The sequence below is a fragment of the Lemur catta genome, chromosome 14 (genome assembly GCF_020740605.2).
Source record: "Lemur catta isolate mLemCat1 chromosome 14, mLemCat1.pri, whole genome shotgun sequence".
Classification (NCBI taxonomy): Eukaryota; Metazoa; Chordata; class Mammalia; order Primates; family Lemuridae; genus Lemur; species Lemur catta.
This window is the reverse complement of record NC_059141.1, coordinates 61,741,988-61,764,818: the sequence shown is the minus strand read 5'-3', so window position 1 is coordinate 61,764,818 and position 22,831 is coordinate 61,741,988.

Genomic DNA, 22,831 nt, shown 5'->3' with positions numbered 1-22,831 from the left:
CAACTCCCAATTCAAAAATACATGAATTTTATGAATTTTAATGATTCTGTAGGTGTAATTTCAGTTGTTTCTTACCTTTTTCCACTTTAGGTTTGGGACTAGGCTTTCTCAGATCAGAGTCTGCTATGTTATTTACAGTATGTCCTCAAATCTTAGCTATCTCTTATAAAATCCATCATTTAATTTGCATACCATTAAGAAAAAACACTGCCATTTAATATATGACATACCATTGATTGTAAAATGCATTTCAAATTCAAGAGATATTAAAACGTATTTAAAAATGTGCAACATATCGCCAACGAAATATGGTACTATTCTAACACCAACCCCAACTGGGTATACTGCAATTTCATTCTGACACTAAGCACATGGAATTGGTGAAAAGCCCGCAAGTTAAAGGCCATGGTTCACATGTCCTGTGACTGCCCTGACTTTAGAAATTAGCCACAAGTTCAAGGGGTCTTCAGGCTACCCACACTTCTGACCAACTAAATACAATTTGGGGAATTCCTACAATTCTTTCAGGTTCTATAAATCACTAGAAGGACTCACAGAACTCAGGAAGTGATATAATAGCAATTTTATTACAAAATATAAACTCAGAAACAGTTAAATGAAGAGGTAAATAGAATAAGGTCTGGCAGGGTCCAGAGCTCAGAGTTTCTTGTGCCATCTCCCTGTGGTATCAGGGCACATCACCTTTCTGGTACACAGATGTATTTATCAACCAGGAATTTTCAATGAGTTAGTGCCCAGAGTTTTTAGGGGGATTTCATTTATCACTGGCAATGTGATTGAACTCAATCTCCAACTCCCATCCCTGGAGATCAGGGTGGCTCAGAATCCCAACCCTGTAATCACATGGTTGTCTTTTTGGTGATAGTCCCACCCTGAAGCTATCTAGGAGTTTATCATGAGTTACCTCATTAGCATAAACTCAGTTTTGATCCAAAGACTTATACTCAAAGACCATTCTATTACCTAAGAAAGTCTAAGGGCTTAGAATCTCCTTTTGAAAAGCTTCTGTTCATATATTTTGCCCATTTTTTAGTGGAGCTGTTTGATTATTTACTGCTGATTTGCTTGACTTCTTTGTAGATTCTGGTTATTAGCCCAGTATTGGATGTATAGCATACAAATATTTTCTCTTATTTTTTAGGTTGTGTATTTTCTCTGTCGATTGTTTCCTTGGCTGTGTAGAAGCTTTTTAATTTAATCAGGTCCCATTTATTTATTTTTTTGTTGTTGCTGTGATTGCCTTTGGGGTCTTCTTCATAAATTCTTTGCATAGGCCAATATTTAGAAGAGTTTTTCCAACATTTTCTTCTAGAAATCTTATGGTTTCATGTCTTAGACTTAAGTCTGTGATTTATATTGAAATAATTTTTGTGAATGGTGAGAAATATGGATCCTGTTTCAATCTTTTACATGTGGGTATCCAGTTTTGCCGGGACCATTTATTGAATAGGGATTCTTTTCCCCAGTGTGTATTGCTCTACTTTGTCAAAGATTAGATGGCAATATGTGGATGGTTTTATACCGGGGTTCTCTGTTCTGTTCCATTGCTCCATGTCTCTACTTTTGTGCCAGTAACATACTATTTTGGTTACTATAGCCTTGTAGTGTAGCTTAAAGTCTGGTAAAGTAATGCTTCCATATTTGTTCCTTTTGTTTAAAGGCGCTTTGGCTATTTGGGCTCCTTTCTGCTTCCAAATGAAGCATAGAATTATTTTTTTCTAGATCTGTGAAAAATGACATTGATATTTTGATGGGGATTGCATTGAATCTTTAAATCACTTTGGGTAGTATGGACATATTAGCAATGTCTATTCTGCCAGTCCATGAGTATGATATGTTTTTGCATTTGTTTACATCATCTGCAATTTTCTTCCTCAGTGATTCATAGTTGTTTTTGTAGAGATCTTTCATCTCCTTGGTTAAATATATTCCTATGTATTTTATTTTCTTTGTAGCTATTGTGAAAGGTATTGAGTCTTTGATTTGATTCTCTGCTTGACTGTTGATGTATAGGAATGCTACTGATTTGTAAACATTGATTTTGTAACCTGAGACTTGCTGAATTCATTTATCAATTCCAGGAGTCTCTTGGTGGAATCTTTGGGGTTTTCTGGATATAAGATCATATCATCAGCAAAGAGCAATAGTTTGACCTCTTCTTTCCCCATTTGGATACTCTTAATTTCCTTCTCTTTCCTGATCTCTCTGGCTAGGAATTCCAGCACTATGTTGAAGAGAAATGGTGACAGTGGGCATCCTTGTCTTGTTCTAGTTCTGAGTAGGAATGCTTTCAACTTTTCCCCATTCAGTATGATGATGACTGTGGGTATATGTCATATATGGTTTTTATAATTTAGAGATATGTTCCATCTATGCCTATTTTGTTAAGAGTTTTTATCATAAAAGCGTGCTATATTTTGTCAAATGCTTTTTCTGCATCTATTGAGATGATCATATGATCTTTGTTTTGTTTCTGTTTATGTGGTGAATCACTTTTATGGACTTATGTATGCTGCACCATCCTTGCATCACTGGGGTGAAGCTCACTTGGTCATGGTGTATTATCCTTTCCAGGAACCAGGGACACAGGCCATACAATAGATAACAATTGTCCATATGTTTCCAATTTCCAAAATTTTGTTACATTTTCTCCTCTTCTCTCTGTTTTCTTCATTCCATGAGTTCACATATTTAAAAATAATCACTTTACTGTATTGTCAGGTGGTTTTTCTAGGGGAAACAAGTTTGGATGCATGTGTTTATTCTGCTGCCTTAAACATTCCATAAGATTTATGCCATTTCAAGAATTCTGATAAAGTTTGAATCAAAGAGAAAGCTGGACAACAGAAGAAATAGAGAAGTTGGTTCTACTGTTTTAAAAAATAAGAGTGACAGAAAGCTCTCTTTTGGTCTTCCATTTGCAGTAGAAAATATTAATCTAAGCCTTGAATGGAAGTGGAAGAAAGGCAAGATTTTAAGATAAAGACAACCCCCAGTGATCAGTGAAGACATACCCACAAGTCTGGGATGCACCAGGTCTCTTTAGGGGGAGTCACTTAATGAAGCAAATGTAAGAGATTGAGCCTCCCTTGGGAGGAGGATTTAGTAAAGCAGTAATTCCATGGCAGGAAATAGTTTTAACAGATACTAAGAAAAACTAAGAGGACAAAGGTAAGAGTTTGGGTATTTTACTAGGGATGTTGAGTTTTTGGGGAAATACATGGCCATGTAATTTACTTACAGAGTTGTTCATCAGAAATGTGAGTTGCATTCACCAACATAGTATGCGCATCAATCTATTGATAAATTCATACTACTGAAGCAGGATGCAAAAATTCTAGGAGAGAATAGGAAGGAGAGTTAAGAGGTTTTAAATATATGCAATGGAAAATTAAGAAAGAAAATTGGTTTCAAGAAATATTTAGGAACTGATCCTACCATTGCAAATTTCACAATTTTTTTCTTAATGAAAAGGGGTGATGGAAGTCACTGTTCTAGGGGGAAGTTTAGCTGCTGAAGGAGGTCAGGGGATAGAATTTGTTCTATAACTGTAAATATTACCCATCCCAATTGACTTGTTGATGGATGCTTTCACTCAATGGTCTTAAAAATTTTTGAAATAACTTTTAACATTTTATTTTATTGTATTGTATTTTATTACCTAAGCAACATATGATCACTTTAAAGAACCTTTTAAAGAAAATAAAACAACAAGGATCTCAATACCTATAGATAATCATCATTATGAATTCCTGCAGATCCACGCATACACAGGACACGTACCCATACCCATACACAATCACATACCCATACACACACGTTAAAATACACATATATGCACACACATTTGTATACACACACATGTGTACACATACTCAGTGTGAGACCTTCCTGTGGGTGATTAGCAGGTAAGATGACAGTTGAAGGTCAATATTGGGGAAAACAGCAGCTTAAAAATTTCTCCCAATATCTACCTTCTATATTAAAACTGAATTTTACTTCTCCAGCAAAATGTCCCTTTGTTCTGGGAAGATACATTTTGGTAAGTCTTTTTATTATACAAATTAAAAGCAAGGACTCTTTGTTCCAATAAAAGACCTTATTGCAATAAAACTACAAGAGTCTGTATGCTTCAGAGTGAGACACTGTATTGTGTTTATTAATTTAAATTGAATGTATCTTCTAGCAGATCTGTGTCAGGGAAAATCATATTTGCATTAGAGACTTTTATTTCCTAAATTTGGATTTAGCCTCCTGCCTATTAACAATAATAATAGGAATAGCAGTAATTATCAGTTTTTGTCTTTAGGAGTTATATTCTTTATTCTTAAAGTAGCTAATTATAGGCCATGCTGATCTTAGAAGTGTAAGAGAAGATAAATAGGTAGATCTGATCTATTGTTTCAAGTATTTATTTAACAAATAACTACAGAGACCCACTGTATTTAGGGTACTATTTTAAACATTGAATCTACAGTGAGCTGGATAGATACTGCCCCTTGACTCAGGGAGCTTACCTTCTAGTGGGAGAATATTAAAATATTCAATTTATATTTAATTATTTAAATATAATTTAATAAGTTCTATAAAAATAATAAAAGGCCGTATAACAGGGGAAGAATAACTCATATTGGAGATTTAATGAAATCTCCGGAAATTTACTGCTTATGATTTGATTTAATGGATCCATTTGATGGTAGAAGTGTTAAGTAGTTTTCTAGCCAGAAAGAACAAAAAGTGAAATGATTAGTGTTGGCTAGAGCAGTTCATGTAAGATGCTGAAAACTGGTTTGTTGTGCCTAAGTCACAGAGTAAGATGTAGAGTGATATAAGCTAACACTAGCGATATGGTTAGAGTCCAGACCAGGGATATGTTTAAACCACATACATAGACTGTGCTAATTTTTGAGATTTTTTCCTTCCTAAAAGCAGTGAGAATCCAGAGATGTATTTTAAAATGAGAAAGGACAAAACATTTTGAATTGTTTTTAGACCTTTTTGGCTTTAATATAGAGAATGGATTTGAAAGATAGTTAAGAGGTAGAGTCAATGTTGACTTTAGAATTCTTATATTAGAGAGACTTAAGGGAAACAGTTTAGCTGGAAGGCAGTTAGGAGAAGATATAAACTGAAGCTAAATTTATAGTATCATGTATACCTTTTATTTGGAAGGTATGTTTATTTAGGGCTGGATGGAGTTGCTGCTGCAGATTACTGAAAAGGATGATTTTAGAACCTTAAAGTCTCCCTTTGGTGCTCCCTTTGCCCAGCATTGATAGAACTCGCTCCCATATTATAGGAAATAAGGAAGAGAAAGGGTTGGGTATGAATCCAAGGGCCTATTCATAATACTGTGTTACTTTACTGAGGCAAAAGAAAAGAAATCTGAATGAAGATCAGATTGGAGGGAAAGGAGATAATGAGTTTGATTTTGGACATGTTGATTTTGATGTTGCCTATAAGACATCCACACAAAAAAGTTAGATTAAGAGTAATACATTGGTCTATAGCCTGGAGAAAAAATCTTATCTGGAAATACATATTTGAAAGTTTCAGCAAATTGGTGGTAACTGATGCCATGAAAGTAGATGAACTTCCATAGCAACAAAGAATGGAAGGTATGAAAAGTGCTCATAACTAAGCCCTGAGGAACACAGACTTCTGAAAGAGAAGAATGGGTTGGACTGAGAAGGTGCAGAATGGGAGATCAGAGAAAGTCAGGAAAATGGGAAGTTATAGAAAACATACAAGGAGAGCATTCAAAGAAAGGATAGTAAAAAATACAAATGTAATTAAAGGTCAGATAAGATGAAAATAATAAAATGCCCATTAGCTTAAGTGACATAGTGATCACTGGTAACTTAATAAAAGAGTGCTTTAATAACAGAGAATTTGGGAAATTGATATAGGTCTAGTTGTGAGTGTCCTACAAGGAGATGGAGAGAGCACCAACGCAGACATGTCCTTTGAAAAGTTTTGAGTCCAATCGTGCTTTCTCCTTGCTGTGCCTTTTCTGTTTCTGCTTTCTTTTGTATTTTTTTTTCTTATGCTACTTTCTCCTGTGTTTTACTTTTACAGGCATACCTTGTGGATATTGCCAGTTTGGTTCCAGATCACCACAATCACCACAATAAAGCAAATATCACAATAAAATAAGTTTCCACACAAAGTTTTTGTTTTCAATACATATAAAAGTTATATTTACATGATACTGTAATCTGCTAAGTGTGCAATAGCATTATATTTAAAAAACAATGTACATAATTTACAATTGTTTTAAATAAAAAGTATTTTATTGCTAAAAATATTGACACAGAGACATGAAATGAGCGTATGCTGTTGGAAAAATGGCACCAATAGACTTGTTCAATGCAGGGTTGCCATGAATCTTTAATTTGTAAAAAATGCAATATCTGCAAAATGCAGCAAAGTGAAGCCCAAGAAAGTGAGATATACCTGTAGTTATAATTACTAACTTCCTTGCATGGCTAATAATGTCTAAAGCTATTCAATTTCTTTAGTTTCCTTTGAAAAAATGAAAAAGCCTTGAAAGTTTTAACAGTCATCACTCACTATCAATTCATGTTATTGTTGCCTAGCACTTTTTATTGGTGATAGGCATCTGGAAAAAGCAAATAAATATCTGTCAAAAATTAAATGTATTATATGTTGATTTGGGTTTATCTACATATTTCCCATTAACATTTATTTAATATTCTTTATTGTATTTCAAATTTCCCATCTTAGATCTTTCTTCTACTCCGTAAATGTGGGTTTCTCAACCTCAGCACTATTGACACTTTGGGCCAGGTTATTCTTTGTTGTGGAGGGTTGTCCTGTGCATTATAGGATGTTTAGCAGCATCCTCCACTCACTAGATACCAGTAGTACCTTCCCCTCAGTTGTGACAACCAAAAACCTCTCTAGATATTGGCAAATGTTCTTTGTGGGGCAAAATTGCCACTGGTTGAGAACCACTGTCCTCAAGTGCACCCTTTAGGATTTTCTTTAGAAAGTTTTATTTTGTTTATCTGGGGAGGAGGGTAATAAAGTGTCTTAGATTTTAATTGTTTGAATATTCATTTATTTACCCCTCATTCACAAAACATCATTTTTTGGATATAGTGTTATAGTCATTCTCTTCTCAATATATTAATATTAATAACATTATTATGTCCCCTTTGGGCTTCTGTGATTACTATTATGAGGTCAGCTTTCAGTTTAGTTGCTATTTCTTTTGGTGATCTGCCTTACCTCTCTGTTTGCTTTTAAGATTTTCTCTTTCTCTCTGGGATTCTGGTCCTTGACTATTCTATGTCTATGTCAGGATTTTTGTTTTTTAACTTGTTTGGGCTTTGTTGGACATCTTAGGTCTCAGGATTTTTCATTCAAATTTTCTTGAAAATCTTTAGTCATTAACTCTTCACAAATTCTTTTCTTCCCAGTTCTCTTCTTGATTTACTGCTAGAACTCCAATAATTTTTATGCTAGATCCCCCACAGGGTTCTCCATGAATCTCAATATCTTTTTAATATTTTATAATCTTCATATCATCATCTTTTTAGCCTTCATATTTAGATCTACATTCTAGTTCACCAATTTTCCTTTTCAGTTTTACCTAATCTTTTGATGTTTCATTTCTGAAGTTTTAATTTGTCTAACTTGCTAGTTGTTAACCTGCTAATATTATTAAGGATCTCTTTCAAGCTTTTAAACAGTGTACAGAGCTATGTTTCCAAGTCTTGCAATTCTAATACTTGAAATTGTTGGTTTCTTTTATCTGTTGGTTGTTTAGCTGATTCTCACTCATGGTGTCTTGTTAACTTCTGTGTTTTGTGGTTTTGACTGTGGATTCTTATTTCCTTTGTGAAAAAACTTTTGAGTCCTGACATGGGGGTAGATATTTCATTTGCTTTAGCTTCTCACCTAAAGGCATCACCAAGACATAACTACTTCACCTGAGATTTTTAAGGCCCACACAATTAGTTTTCATGGGACTTCAAAGCCTGTAAAGGGCTGACTTAAAATTTATAAATTTTCTTAGTAGATTTCCCACCTCCACTTATCAATATTTCTTGCTCCTACCTTTTGCCTGGTGTATCTTATTTCCCATTCATTCTTACATTTTGCATTTTCTTTTTTACAATACTGGCTTAGCTCTTTGGTACGTCAACATTAAATGGGGAATCTTCTTTCTGATTTCCCTAGTCGGTGGATGCTAGCTTTTTACTTCTTGTTATTTAGCTTCCATGCAGTTTTCAAGAATTTATTTAAAATTCCCCAGGGATCAAGAGAAACCCTGAGAGAGAAAAATGATCTTTATCACCAAAAGTTTCTTACCCTTCTGGTATATTGATTATAGTTTAAAGTTTTTTAAACTTTTTATATCATGTTAATATTTTTCAAGAAAAGTCAGTGAAGGCATTTAATCTTCTCCATTCTGGGACATAGAACTAACTCCAAGTTTTGAAGAATGAAAAGAAATGACTGAGACACCAGTAGATCATGATGATAATCAGGAGCAGTCTTTAAGACTTAGGCTTCGCTCAGCCTACATGTCATCCATTCCAATTGATCTTGATGATTGTATTCAAAGAAAGCTGGGATCAGTGTGCCGAGAATAGTGTTCCTCTGCTTGGGAACACTATTATATACATTTCCTAATATGTTTTCTGATAAATTCTACCTTTCTGTGAGCAAGACAAGTCACCTCTCTGAATATAAGCCACTTCAATGATAAGGTAAAGACAGGTAAAACAACGTTATAACCATATGTGGTTAGGTTAGACCTGCAGAAGCACTAAACACACTGCCTGACCCATGGTGAGTACTTGATAAATGCTGATTGATTCTGCATTCTCTGCTAGCACTGGAGGAAGGAATATAAATGACTGACAAAGCATTTGGAGTCTTAAATACAAAATTGGGAGAAGGTGGACATCACTATTCCCTGATTATTGAAATCTTAGTACTTAACTGTGATTAATGATAGTTTTGTGCCAATCTGCAGAAGTGAACTGGATTTGAAAGAAGACTACTAATTCTTTAGAAACACAGGTAGAGAATGTTTTTGAAAAGATAGCTAAAGATTTGAATATACAAAAATGAAAATTTTTCTATCAGCACAAAAAAAGAGTCATAATAATATTACACATGTGGCAGTTTCTGAGTGTTTATGATATATAGAATATCAATGTAAATCTTATATTTGCCTTGAGAAATTGTAGGATACTCAATTTCATTTATACATTAATTCCATCAATCAATATAGAAAGGAAGAAAACACTTTGTGAAAAACTAGTGAGCATTTACAAATCATCAAAGGGGCAAAGGAATACAAAAGAAAACATAAGTTAGATCAAATATAGAAGACCAAGTCAGCTGTGGGAATACAAAAATTATATTTTAGTTGCCTAAAATAAGATACGTGAATTTGGGCTCTTAGATGGGAGTCATAAAATGAGTCTAATATGTTCTAGATTCTTGATATAATAATTCCCACCACCAACATCAGGATCTGGAAAACTGACAAAAAATAAGAAGTAAGAAATTCATATATGCATCATATTTTCAGAACTCCCCTATGAGGTTGATGATTTCCACAAAGAGGACATGTTTGTGCCACACCAATTGGAGTTCTATTAAAGACTGTAATGTCTCATTACTTCTCTGACTTTCTCAATTCCATCCCCATTTATAGATTCAACAATAAAAACTTTGAAGGTAATTTTACCAATGATAGATTTTTTGTGTGTGTAAAAATGACTGAAATAGTCTCCTAGCTCTACTCACTCCCTTATTGGTATTATTATTGCTGAAAGAAAATGTTAATTGCAGATTTGTGTCTCTTTCTCTAATTTCAGAGACACCTGAGTATTTGACTTTTTGTTGGATACTACTTAAAACATTAACTCAAAGAATTTATAAGACTATACCAGACCCAACCTAAATAAGATTCAAGCCAAGCTAGTGTAGTGAAGCAAGAACATATACCTTATCGAAGGAATTTCTACTGATTAACCTGTAATGAGGTGATGCAGCTACATCAGAGAATAAGAACAAGATATGTATTATGAAAATTACTATGTGATTAGGAAGGTTTAATACCTGAAGGGACCCTAGAGCATTATAATTTCTCTGAGCTGAGATAGCCCATGACCCTCAGCCTCACCTCTTGGCCACACATACCCTAACTGTGTAGTGATTTGGAAACACTGGAAGGTATTTTTCAGGAAATCTCTGCCATGCTGGTAACACTCATACTCTATGGCCTGTTCCAGTCATTATTCCAGATACTATTGTTTCATAATGAGTTACTTTAGTAGAAACTCAAACTCAAATGTTCAAAACAGGATGATTGATTTCCCCCTACCTGAAGTCTGCTCTCTTTCCAGTATTCCCTGTTTTGGTTAATATATTCTCCCTAATTTTGTTACTGCCTCTGAACATGTCCAAAGGACTGAGTTAAGCAAGAGAACTGAAAAGATTTCCACTGAAGAATGAACTCCAATAGAAGACCATTGGGATTCATAACTTTGACTTAGAAGCCATTTGGCAAGAGTGAGAGGGGAGCAGTGATTCTCAGCACAGCCTGGCATCTCTCACTGAGCTTGTCTTCTGAAATTGTCCTATGGATTCCTGCCTGATTCCTGGAATTAGAGCATGCTGCAAAAAAGCAGTTGGGGGGAAAAAAACAGCTGTTTATCTTCCAGCTCTATGGGACATAATGGCTTAAGACATGTTCAGTGTTAGAGTCATCTGCTCTATGTGTGTCAAGAGATGCTGCGTGAGGCTTTCAGAAGAAAGATTGGATTGCTTTGGGAAAAACATCAGGGGGAATTAACTGTAGTATGGGTACCTTTTGTTGTTGTAGCATTTAGTGGACATTAATGATGTAGCTGCCACTTCATGCATTGGTAAAAACAGAAGAGCTGGGGAAGAGAAAAATGGTAAATGTGAAATTTATGGCTACCCCATGAGACATAGTCATAATAATTCCACTTCTATATCAGAAGAATCTAAAGAAAGGGAAGTTGGGGCAGAGTGGAAGATAGATTAGTTTGCCACAGTCAACATGGCCTCATTCGTACTCTCATGGTGGTAATCTCATGATGGTTACTCTCATGGAGACAACAACATCAGCTAAAACCACCACCTTTTCAAAGTTCCAAATGTTTCTCTAATGATATTTCCTCTAATTTTTTAGTTAGTGCTGTCTTGATTGAATAAGATTAGATTGATCAAATGGCTTCAAGGATCACATCTATATGTGTCATCTCCCCTAGGAGGGTAGTTAATTTCTGTTTTATCCTACAAAAGCATTTTCTAGTGAGGACAATATGCACAGCTGGCTGTGTTAGTGTTCCACATAAATTAGAGTGAATTTAGAGTTCTGGTAAAAGCTTCCAAAAACTTTTTCTCTATGTCATAAAATGAGACTCACTTAGAACCATTCATTCTAATTGTTTGCTTTATAGATTAATACTGAGAAAGTGGCTGTTTTTATTCATATGTATACGATGTAACTTTCTATCTGTGAGAGCAGGTATAGTGTTTTCAAATGTCATCTGATTCATGCTGCTTTGACATTAAGTCAAGTTGTCTTCTAAGCCCATGAGGTAAAACCATGATGCTAAAGTCAGAAAGAATGATATGACCTAGAGAAAATACCCAAGTTTGCCATTCAAAGTCTAGCTAGACTGGAAAAGAAAGAAAAATAAAATATTTCTAATATCCTACCAAAGGTCTTTGTGAAGAAGAAAGGGCTAGAGAATGGAAGACTCTACTGAATTCTGTATTTTTATCTTCTTATCTCCAAACTAAAGTTCTAGAGTATGTATGTGTATCTTACAGATTCATAAGAAATGTAAACACAGAAAGGATTGCTAATCTTCCTCTCGTTTAGAATATTTCTATCCCTGCAACAACTTTGGCCTGAGCTTCTTTAAAATAAACTTGATGGCACAAGAAGGTTTGACCAAGGAAGGATTCAAGTTTAGTTTATCTAAGGCTTAGCAATCTTTATTCTCCAACTGAAAAAAAGAAGACCCAGAGTTTCCCATATTTCCTTGAGGCAAGTCAATGATGGTAATTGAGTTAAGAACCAATGGCCTAGTTAAGGGAATGGTGATGGTACATAAGACACCATGGAGTACACAACTTAAAACTATGTTTGGTGGAAACTATGGCGAGACACGCCCAGCAAAAACCAGGATAAGAATAAACTAGCCAGGAAATACCATCAGCATTGACTAAACCAAGAGAACAGATCATAAATTACACCAATTGCAATCTTAAGTAGAAGATGCTAGCAAAACAGCCACTTATTGTTGTCACTGACTCAGAGAACAATCTAAACCTACCTCTTCACCAAAGAGAAATGCAAAGTTAATGAGAATAAAAGTGGGGGAAAGTCAAGCAACATGATATGTGTCTAATTGGAGTCCCTGAAAAGGGTGAAGGAAAGAATAGAAAAAAAAATTTAGGAAATAATGGCTGAAATATTAACACTTTTCATAAAATCTCTAAACCCAACTGATCCAAGAAACTCAGCAAACCCAAAGTACAAGAAACTACAAGCACATCATAGCCAAATTGCCTAAACTCAGTGATACAGAGAAAACACTCAAAACATCCAGAGAAAACTGACACATTACTTACAGAGGAACAAAGATAAGAATGGTACTACAAAGAAGAAAAAAAATGTATTTATAAACACACACACACATACACCCATAAACAAAAACACACACAGTTAATCCAAAAGTAGGAAAAAAAAACAGGAAAAAAGAAACATAGAGAACAAATAGAACAGTAATAACAAGATGGTGAATTTAAATCCAACTATATCAATAGTCACATTAAATATAAATGATCTACACAACTTAATTAAAAACAGAGATTGCCAGAGTATATCAAATATTTTAAAAAACAATACTATATTATATGCTGATTACAACAAACACATTAAATATGAAGACACATATAAATTAAAAGCATAGGAGTAGAAAAAGACAAAAAGAAAGTGAGGGTGACTGTATTAACATCAAAGTAAATTTTAGAATAAAGAATATCACTAGGATTGGGGGTAAAGAGAGGGGTTTCTGCCTCTTCTCCAATGTCAGATGGATTTGTTTCATTCCTGAGATCACTCAGGAATAAGATGGAGTTTATAACCAACTTCCAATGACAGACTGTCATCACCTTGATCACATGCAAGATCTGATCTCAGATTCATGGGATTTTCTGTGTTGGCTCACTACCTATCCCTCTAATATATTTTCACTCAGCATACCTGTGCTACTGGTGCTGTTTGTGGGGTGACAGGGGTCTTCTCAGGCCTTCTGCTGTGCCTGAAATTGTTTTTATGACTACTTGGTGGAGGCCCCTGGAAAAGACTAGTCTGGGACACGTCGACTTTTGAACTCTCACACTAAGCCCATTTGACCTTTAGGGATTTGTAAAAATTTCAGTTGTTCTTTTTCTATTTGCTTTGATGGCTGCCACATTTCCCATACTCTGCCCAAAATAAAAAAAAAAAAAAATCGTCACAACAATTGACAAACCTTGAAGGGCCCTTTTACACTCTGGGATTCAGTCTATCTGATTTCCTTACAACCTTAGCTCTCTGATAGGCTCAAAGTTATGATTTTGTTGTTAGCTGGCTTTTCTTGTTGGTAGGGTGAGAGTAATGTTCTCTTGAAGTTTTCTCCATTCTAAAAGGAAGTGGAACATTGAATCAACTTTAAAGGTACATATGATAACTTCTTTACAGGTGAGGAATCTGTAACTGAGAAAGACTGAATGACTTGATTAAAGTCATACAGTTGGGAGGTGGCAGAATCTTGAGCCAGACAAAGTCCAAAGTTCATGATAGACAATATTTGTGGGTAAAATACTGAAATGTGAACCACAACCAAACCATAAAATTCTATGCTGTTAAAGCTATTGATAAAATCAACCATAATCGATAGAAATTTACAGTTTCTTAAGTAATGTAAAACTCACTATATGATTATTCACAATGATGCCTAACAGTTAAATGTTATCATCACTACTAAACAAGAAACTCAGGCTCAAAATGTTTAAATACACTCTTCTTGAATATACACCAAATTTATAGTCGTTCTCAGACTCTAGCAGGTCTTTTTGATGTTCAAGCACATGCTCCTTTATGTTAGGAAAAGTGTTTTATACATAGAAATGATGTTAATTGATTCTTTCCATTCTTTAGGTCCCCAGACCCTTCCTGACTGGACTCCAAACAAAGAGAGACCCAAAGCATTACCATCTCTGCTTATATATGTTTATGTAGTAGAAACTCTACCTTCCTACATTTCTAGTACAACATTGCTGTAACTTTCTTACAGCACATTTAGTTGGACGTAATATTCCTAAATTAAGTTGATTCTTTAAAATTATTTATTCTCTTGTCAGATATGTTGACAATTTAATATACCGCAATTATCAAAAGAATAACTGTCAGAGATAATCTTGATTCAAGACCTTTGTAATTATGCAGCCTTAAATGTTCCTTTACATTTCTGACAATCTCTTTCATAAGATGAACTGCTTCATAGGATTGCTATTATTGTTAGATGAGCTTTATAAAATAAAGCATACCGTATTAGTGCTAATAAGTCAAAATCTTTATCTCTGTTTACCATCTTCAAATGATAGAGAAGCAATTGCCAAGGTAAAAGAGTAGTTTAATTGATGTCTTCCTTCTCCCTAAATGATGATAAGCCTGGAAAGAGTTCTGTAAGTATCTGTGATTAAAACATTTTATTAATTACTCTAACATGGCATCTGGCTTTCTAATTTATTTTTCCTTTTTTTCCTTTCTTGAAAGACTCTCAATATTTTAGAATCTTTTACCCTTCATATTTCTCTTTTTCAGAAGAAAATAAGGTTGAGATTTGGTTAAAAATATAATGTCAGCTAAAAATATAGCATTTGCAAATGTTTATGTATACAAGTCCCTCCTAAGAAAGACAAATTATTTAAAATGAAAAGAATAATTCCTCAGACTTGAAGTTAAAATGATCAAGAAAACTCTTTAAGCCAGTTGAAAAATGCCCCAGGGCTTTCTCCTACCTTACTAGGTTCATGGTAATATGAAAATATTCTCATTCTTTATGGCTTCTGATCACAGAATAAAGATACACAGTGAAAGAAAAAAATTAAGTTGATTCAGAATTCACTTATTAATAGTTTTGACCTTAAAGATTTTTAGCAAACTGATTCCTTAGGCTGGTATGCCCACTTCATTGTGTGAGAAGATGTAAAATCTTTGGAAGCAAATAATATCAAAAATCTGGAAAACATATCCAGGATGTTAATAGAATGTCAAGGAAAAGTGATTGGTTAGTTAGTTAAAACACTGTTCCTTAAGTTAAAGATTTATGAGAGTGTAAATATAGCTTTGGTTTATTTTAAAGTTATTTGTCTACACTTCTAAAAAAGTGCTCTGTGGAGAGATTCTTTGAAAGAAATTGATATTTATGTTAGGAAAAGTGGTCATATAAGGAAGGTAAATAAGGCATACTTGATTTCCATCAAAATGTCCGAGTAATCTTGAAGTAAAACAATATTGAATTATTTTATAACTGACACTGAAGCATTGTACAATTTTTAAATAATATACATATTCATATCAAATGCCTAAGTCTTTTCCATTCAATAGTTTTGTGCTTTTAAAATAGAATAACAAAAAATCAAGATCCATTCCCTCTAGGTTTACTTTGTCAAAGTTAATCTGAATCATCATTACACACTGTAACTGAGTCTTCACTATTTATCATAAGGTAGCTTACTCTAGATAAAGGTAGAAGAAATGGATAAAGCCGCAACTATAGAGTTCACAGATCTACAATTGAAAGCATCACAGCTTTTCACTTTTTCTGCTCTGGAAATTAGTTTTCCCAAAGGCTCAATCCATGTCCCTTTCCACAGTCTATTAAAATATCAGTTTTCGTATGGCAGAGCAGGACTCCTAAATTCTTTGAAGAATTCTGTAAGTGTATCTTCTCAATAATAGTTATTCTCATATCTTTAGAAGATGAAAGTATGGCTTGATTACTATCTTAAATATTATAAATTTATCTCAATTTAAGCAAATATCAGGAAACCTAAATGAAAATATAAACAAAAGATAAATGAAGTTTTGCTTGTTTTCTTCAACTCATAAAATCTTTCAAAACAAGCAACTGTGGGAAGCAAGAATAAGCTTTGCACAACATGTTAGTTCACTTTCTTACTTGTAAGCAAAATGGCAACATGATAACAGATGACCAATCCCTCATCCTGATTCCCCACTTAAATGATGCATTAAAAGAGTAGAAAAATGGTACTATTTCTGAACATTGTTCTATGGTAAAATCAAGAAATTTCTAAACATGTTTCTTAAATGTAGAACTTTTTTTTTGGTAGGGAAAAGACTAATGCTCAAGTCTCTAAATTGTGAAAGAGGAATACATAGAAAAGTTAAAGTACAGATGCCAATAAAGTACAGCTAACACAATCATGCATAATGTGAAACCATTGGAAATAAAAGTTGGGAGAGAGTAGTTGCACATCTTTCCATTATCCATGGAAAGCATCTCTCTATGTGGAGGCCTCACAGGGGGAACCTCTTACAGTGGAGGCTACAGGTAGAAGGGAAAAAAAAAAAAAAGAGTGGAAAGTGAATGCTTTCTCATAGTGGTTCCTATTTTCTAAATCATCGTCATTTTCATTGTCATTATCATCCTCACTCTGCTCCTTTTGTACTACACTTAGTCCGTTACCCTCTGTTGAGAATTTGCTATATGTCTCATGACTTCATGTGGAGGGAATTCCATTTTTCTCATGGCTTGTCTGTTCCTTCAAGAACTGTTCACCAAAATTCATTCTGTTTTTGCTGTTCTGTAAAAATGTAGAAGAAAAGTGCAAAGACTTGAAACAAATTCCAGAGAAGCTGATACATGTGAAAGACAGATACATAAAAAGTAGACCTTCGTGTCTTTAAATAAGGGAAACAAAGAGCAATAGAGGCTTGGAAGATCTAAGCTCAAATTTGTCCTTTGCCTTGACTACCTGCATCATCACACTCAAAATGGCAATATTGAACAATATATTTATTCTCTCAATACCCCAGTGTCATCATCTGATAAACAGGTTTAATAGTAATATCTCTTTCATAGGCTTTCCATGAACATGAAATATGATAATACATGTACTGTGATTAAAACACCCTAGCTATTAGTTTATGCCCAATGATATTATTAAATGTAATATTTGAAATTCAAATTCAAATATATCAACAAAAAATAATTGTATTATATAAAGTTCTGAATTTGAAGGTTGAGTTTTTATTGTAAATGGCAACATTAACAAAATGTAATCAATAACTGCATCAATCTCATTCAAATTTTTGAATATCAAGAAACAAAGTGAATTATCTGACACTCAATGGAGAATAAAAGTTGCCATCCTGAACTGGAGGCCATTATCCTAAGTGAAATAACAACAAAAAAAAGGAACAAAAAAACCCAAAATAAAACAATGCATGTACTCATTTATAAGTGGGAGCTAAGCAATGGTTATTCATGGTCATATAGAGTGACATAATGACACTGGAGACTCAGAAGGGGGAGTGTGAGATGGGAGCACGGCATGAAAAATTACAGGTGACACTAAGAAACTAGACTTCTCCACTATACAATTCATTCATGTAACAAACCATTTGTGCCCACTAAATCTATTAAAATAAAATTTTAACAAAGTGTCATCCCCATAAAGCATCATCATTTTTCTTCCTGACCATCACCACAGGAAATAAACTGAGTAACATTCCACATTCAGAGCCTTATACACCCAGCCTTAATTTTTTCTTGCTGGTGTTGTTACCAGATCTTAACAAAGTGAGAAGTGGTAGAAGAAGTGAGGCAAATAGGTGAGAACTATATCTGGCCACACACATGCTTCTGCTTGTGCAGGCACGTCCCCACACACATGCACATAAGCACAGGATGCAAAGAATGTGATGGAGGGACAGATGTCCAGTTTTCAAGTTTGTACAATTCCTTGTTCTTAAACCCTCGGGGAGAAGAAAAGGGATTAAGCCTCTTTGGTCAGAGGGTACATCTGGCAGGTTTTCTGGTATGTAAAATATTCTGTATCTTATATTACTTACATAAGATTTTAGTTTAATTATTTTTACAAAGGCTTGAAAAAGGTATTCTGTCTTAGTGTTTGCTAAAAGTGCTTTCCTTTCCATAAGTCATGAGGTGTATTTAAGGGATGATTACAAAAGAATGATGCATAGATTACTCACTTAATGCCTATTTTATTTATTTTTAATTTGTCTAATACTCATATTTTAATAATTTGGTGAAATAAAATGTTTAAAGTAAAATTTCTAGTTAAAAATGAAGTAATTATTTTGATAAACTATTAGGTGTATGGAAAATAACACTCTGTCAGTATAGTCCTATAAATGATAGGCTGATTTCTAGGAGATGGAAAAGGTTAAATGAATGAATGATTCAGATAGTCTTTCCATCCTTCATTAGGAATGAATTAATTTCTTTAAAAAATGAATGATCTTTGTCAGTTGTTAAATGTGTAAATTTCGTTTCAAACATGTACAATCCTTGATCTATTTAAAGACTGATATTTCAATGATGAAATACAAATTGCAGAAACAAATCAGGTTTATAAATTCTGAGCTCTTGGCTGTGGTTACTGCTGTGATGCTCTAGCACGAGCCCATCTCAGCCTGATTATGAGAGATCAAAGGAAGAAGTGGCATTTGGAGCAAATAGTTCCCACATAAATAGATGTGATTTTGTTATGAATTATGGAAAACAAGGTGAGAACCTTGAAATATAATTCTTAACAGACTCTACACTATCTTAAATAGGATGTCACAATTTCTCATATTTGAAAGGGCTGATTATAGAATTGCAAAGAAGGTAGATTTTACCCTACTGTCTTTCTCTTTTTAGAAAATTTACAGATTTTATAATACCGTATGCATTTTTAAATGTTTATTTCTGGGAAAATACAAGTTCTTTTCTTAGTTCTGCTTTTGTGTTTTTTCCTGGCTGTTCCCTTGGATTTGTCAACTTGACTGTATATGTATAAAAAAGGAAGCATGTTAATGTTTAGTAAATTTTTGTTAAGTGTCTTTTTATGGGTCTCCAAAGTTGTAGGAACTAGAAATAATAATGATAATAATAAAAGTATAGCCTTTGCATTTATATTACACTATATAATTGAAAGATTATTTTCACTACTATTCTGTTTGGCCTTACTTAACCCTTAAGATAATACTATAAGGAAGATATTTTCCTGTTCACAATTGAGGAAACTGAGACTCAGCACAATTAAATAACTGTCATTAGAGAGGGGCCAAAACCAGAGAAGGAATCCCAAGACTTCTGATGCTAAGAACTGGATTAATAAAATTTTACAATAGCTGTGCAATTAGGATAAAATAGCGACAACAAGCAACAAAAATAATTTGGTGAAAGTGGATAAACCAATTCTTCATTGCTTTTTAATTCCTATCTGCCCCTCCATGTTTAGTTTCAAGTTCTAGAGAAAGAAATAAGCAAATATAGGTCACTTACTATCAGTTACATCTTGAAATGGACACTTTCAGAGCAACACTTTAAGAATATTACCATCCCCAAATCTTCAGGATCAGAGAAGTTTCTTAATTTACCCAAGTGCACAGGGAAAACAATAGTAGAGCCAGCGTTAGAACCTATGTCTTTCTAATTACTAAACCCTTTTCATCATATCATGTCTTGAAATAGCCCTCATTCTACATGTGGTTTTCTGGCACCTACCATATGCCACAAAAGAACTGCTCTATTTAAATGCTGGTATGATTGCTCTCCCAATTCCATCATACAACATCTTTGATAATACATAATGTGGACACTAGACCAAATCTGGTGGAGATTCCTCTTGGGTTTAAGAATTTAGATGGAAGGTGCCAATCTGGAAGGTCTCACTCTATTATCCTCTTTAGTTCACATTTTTTATTGATAAGAACTACATAAGATAGGTTAGTTTTGAGCAAATCTTTCATAGTTTTGACAACTGCTATAATCACTCTCTCTACATATATACATATACACACACACCCATATATATATGTCTTATACTTTATATATATATATGTATATAAAGCGTAAGATATAAAATGAAGAAAAAATAAACTGTGAATCACAACCTACCCTAGAAATATATTAGGTTCTTGACTTATAGAATTGCAGAATATCACTAAAATAGTAAACGTTTGGATTCAGAAAATTAATGTTTGAATTCTAGCTTCAGCTAGATATGACCTTAAGAAAGCTATTTAAATTATCCATGATATAGTTTCTAAATTTTCAAAAAAGGATTAAAATTTCAGATATAAAAATCAAATGAAATAGTTATCTATGGATGAAGTATTAGAAATAACTACATTTAATAATTCCACTTTCCAGTGACTTCTTCAAGAAAAAAACAAAACGTTTGATTAATAATGCAGAATCCAAAATAAAAATATTCCAAACTATATACGACAAGAAGAAATAAGTCAACTCAGAATTCTAACTCAAAGAATAGAAATAACTTTGGGGTAATTAAGTTGCTGTAATACTACTATATTGTCAAAACATACCTTTTCAAATCTTGCTCATTTATAATCTGAAGAAGATAATTTCTTTTAAACTAAGTACAGTTTCCCCCTCTATAAAATGAAACACATGTAAAATAAAGGACTTGATAAATTATAAGTTCCTCTCAAAATATAATTTTTTAGACAAAGATACTAACTTGCCATATATCAATTTATCTAAGCCCCTTAGATTTTTTATATTCCATCCTACCCAAAGTTAATAATACTAGCTTTCTTCACGTTTTGTAAACTAAATAGCAAAATAAGTTTAGAGTTAACATAAAAAAATTCATTATAAGCTTTCCCTGGGATAAACTCTTGTAAAGATTTTTGTTAAATGATAAAATGTAATTAATTATTAAATGAGTTTTTGAGCTCACTAATTATCATAAAGATAATCAATATGCAAAAGAAAAAATAAAATTACTGCAACTACCTTCTTATAAGAATAAGCCACTGTGATTACTCCCAACTATTTTCCCCAATTAACTCAACACTTCCAATAAGTAGAACAATTTTCTCCCTTTGTATAACCAGAAAATTGGACCTATTATTATTTCATTACTATACCATTAGCAACTGTCAAAATTTCTAGTTCAGCATAAAATAGTGTGAATATAAATTCTTTACTGAAGTTCCCAACTACTGAGTAGATTCTTTTAACAGAAGAAAGGTGGGCAAAATTTCAATAAAGTAAATAAAGCATACGAAATGTCAGCATTCTCACTTTTTCCCCCAGAGAAAAGGAAAAAAATCTCAATTCATCTCAAAAAAAAAAAAAATGGGCCAATGTATTAACAACAAATCCATGAAAACCAAAAACTGTCCTTCATTTAAAGGAAGTAATATAACACCTAAACAGTATATTAATATTATAAATTTTCTAATCTTTATGGCTAGTGTAAGAATCTAGAATACGAGCTCAATGAGATGGAGTTATTACAACTTACTTTTTTTTTAAATCACCAGTTCCTAAGCTCAGCTACCAGTAGAGAGAAGTAATAAGAAATGAATTCTTATTTATTTGTTTAGATTCTTTATCAGGTAGAGAGTTAACTAATCATTGAATGAATGACAAATTAGTGGATGAATGAATGGGTCAACACCTATCCCACCTTCCTTGACCAGGTTCCTACAAAGATTCAAATGCTTAAGTGTCTATATTCAGATCTATGGGAGGCAGTTCGGAGGCTCATTCTGTCAGTGTTGTGGGATTCCTACTCCTACACACACCAGTCTTCCTCTAAGGGTCACAGTGACTTTCCCTTCCTTCTGCTTTCTGCAAGGGAGAGAGTGAGAGGCTTTTTGCTTGTTTTAGATCTCTCCTGGTTAATTCACTCCTGGGCCCTGTTGTTTTCCCCACATGCTCCCCAAGAAGTGGACAGAAAATGACCCCATGCATCATCTTGACTGCCTCACCCTTGAATATCAGCAAGACTTCATAAATGAGGATAGCAGTGGTGCCCCTTTCAAATAGGAAACTACTTTTCAAAAATTTGCTAGTTTATGTTTTTCTGAAGCTACCAAATTCTGTGTCTCATGACACTGAAACTTAGTGTCACAGTGATTTTTTTTCTGATTTACGCTGGTTAGCCATAGCTCTTACCCAAATAGCCTTTCAAACGGATTCTTAGAAAGCAGCCATTTGCTCCTATAATAGTTGGATAATCACTTTAATTCTTAAATCTAAGAACAAAATATTAATACTATGTTGTAGCTTAAATGAGTGGAAGTTTGTTTCTTTCTCATATATCAGGGCAAGGTTAAGAATCCAGGGCTGATACTGTAGATACAGCCTCCTTCTGATTTGTTGTTCTGCTGTTTTCAACATGTGGATTCCATCTCATAGTCTAAAATGGTTGCTTCAACTCCTATCATCATAAACTGCTTCCTCTACAGAGAAGGGAGAGCAAGGAGAGTGGAGTACATGTCTGTGCTTTTTCAGGGTAGGGCCCAGAAACGGTTCCCAATGCATATGCTCACATGCTGTTGGTTGAACCACACTGTATTGCCCCGTGTAACATCAAGGGATGAAGCATAGCAAAGTTTTCAGCAGGATGGCCATATTCTATTATTACAAACGAAGAAGGGGGATGGAAAGTGAGTAGAAATAAATGTTATCTATCATAATCACTTTTTTATCTACCCTAA